The sequence below is a fragment of the Oncorhynchus keta genome, chromosome 24, assembly GCF_023373465.1.
Source record: "Oncorhynchus keta strain PuntledgeMale-10-30-2019 chromosome 24, Oket_V2, whole genome shotgun sequence".
In the NCBI taxonomy this organism is placed as follows: domain Eukaryota; kingdom Metazoa; phylum Chordata; class Actinopteri; order Salmoniformes; family Salmonidae; genus Oncorhynchus; species Oncorhynchus keta.
In genome coordinates this window covers 3,089,565-3,092,064 of record NC_068444.1, presented here as the reverse complement: position 1 = coordinate 3,092,064, position 2,500 = coordinate 3,089,565, and positions in this window count along the sequence as shown.

Here is a 2,500-nt window from a genome sequence, read left to right as displayed (position 1 = left end):
CACTCTCTCTTTGTTTCTCTCTATCTCTCTCTGTCTCTCTCTCTGTCTCTCTCTCTGTCTCTCTCTCTGTCTCTCTCTCTGTTTCTCTCAATTCAATTCAAGGGGCTTTATTGTCATGGGAAACATGTGTTAACATTGCCAAAGCATGTGAGGTAGATAATAATAGGATAATAAACAAAAGTGAAATAAACAATAAAAATGAACAGTAAACATTACACATACAGAAATTTCAAAACAATAAAGACATTACAAATGTCATAGTATATATATATACAGTGTTTTAACAATGTACAAATAGTTAAAGCACACAAGGGAAAATAAACAAGCATAAATATGGGTTGTATTTACAATGGTGTTTGTTCTTCACTGGTTGCCCTTTTCTTGTGGCAACAGGTCACAAATCTTGCTGCTGTGATGGAACACTGTGGAATTTCCCCCAGTAGATATGGGAGTTTATCAAAATGGGGTTTGTTTTTCTAAATCTTTGTGGATCTGTGTAATCTGAGGTAAACATGTGTCTCTAATATGTTCATACGTAGGCGACTCTCCTCGACGTTATCCTCACAAATAATCCTGATGGGTATCAGTCTGGTGTTTTCTGTAATGGACTTAGTGATCACTGTTTTAGTCTGTGTTCATAAAGGCTGCTAAGTGAAACAACCTGTCCTGATTTGTCATAGACATTTGCTAAAAAACTTTAATGAGTAAGCCTTCCTTCATGACCTGGCCTCTGTAAAATGGTATAGAATCAGCTTGATTCTCTCTGTGGAAGACTCTTGGACCTTCTTTTTTTATATTTTCAGTGGTATTGTTAACAAACACGCGCCCATAAAGAAAATGAGAATTAAAAACAGGTTCAGTCCCTGGTTCGACCGTGATCTTGCAGAGTTACTCCACCTCAAGAATTGCATTTGGCGACAGGCTCGGGACTGGCTCTCATACTCAGACTGACTGGCTCTCGTTCAGGCAAATGAGAAATAAGTGCACTCAGGCCAAAGTTTTAAGGAGCAGTTCCCTCTCTGTGGGTCTAACCCCAAGAAGTTCTGGAAAACGATTAAAGACCTGGAGAATAAACCCTCCTTCTCACAGCTGCTCATGTCCCTTAATGATGAAGAAGTGGTTGTTACTGACAAGAAGCACATGTCTGAGCTCTTTAATCACCACTTCATTAAGTCAGGATTCCTATTTGACTCAGCCATGCCTCCTTGCCCGTCCAACATTTCCTCATCTCCCACCCCTTCTAATGCTACTAGCCCTGATGCTCCTCCCTCTTTTTCCCCTGCCCTGCTACAAAGTTTCTCCCTGCAGGCGGTCACTGAGTCAGAGGTGCTAACGGAACTCCTTAAACTTGACCCCCAAAAAACATCTGGTTCAGATGGTTTAGACCCTTTCTTCTATAAGGTTGGAGTATCTGTCCATAGGACCACTTTAAGCAGCTGGGCTTTATGGAAGAGTGGCTAGAAAAAAGACATTGCTTAAAGAAAAAAATAAGCAAACACGTTTGGTGTTTGCCAATAGGCATGTAGGAAACTCCCCAAACATATAGAAGAAGGTACTCTGGTCAGATGAGACTAAAATGTAGCTTTTTTTGGCCATCAAGGGAAATCTACTGCAGCCTCCACATACACAATACAATACATACAACACCCGTTCTGCCAGTCACATTGTTTTATTTCGTTTTTATTTCAAAACAATCACCTTTATTTAACCAGGTAGGCTAGTTGAGAACACCTTTATTTAACCAGGTAGGCTAGTTGAGAACACCTTTATTTAACCAGGTAGGCTAGTTGAGAACACCTTTATTTAACCAGGTAGGCCAGTTGAGAACACCTTTATTTAACCAGGTAGGCCAGTTGAGAACACCTTTATTTAACCAGGTAGGCCAGTTGAGAACACCTTTATTTAACCAGGTAGGCCAGTTGAGAACACCTTTATTTAACCAGGTAGGCCAGTTGAAAGCACCTTTATTTAACCAGGTAGGCTAGTTGAGAACACCTTTATTTAACCAGGTAGGCTAGTTGAGAACACCTTTATTTAACCAGGGAGGCCAGTTGAAAACACCTTTATTTAACCAGGTAGGCTAGTTGAGAACACCTTTATTTAACCAGGTAGGCTAGTTGAGAACACCTTTATTTAACCAGGGAGGCCAGTTGAAAACAAGTTCTCATTTACAACTGCGACCTGGCCAAGATAAAGCAAAGCAGTGCGACAAAAACAACACATAAACAAACATACAGTCAATAACACAATAGAAAAATCTATGTACAGTGTGTGCAAATGTAGTAAGATTAGGGAGGTAAAGGCAATAAATTGGCCATAGAGATGAAATAATTACAATTTAGCATTAAGGAGTGATAGATGTGGAGATTATTTTTTTATTTTTTTTACCTTTATTTAACCAGGCAAGTCAGTTAAGAACATATTCTTATTTTCAATGACGGCCTGGGAACAGTGGGTTAACTGCCTGTTCAGGAGCAGAACGACAGATTTGTACCTTGTC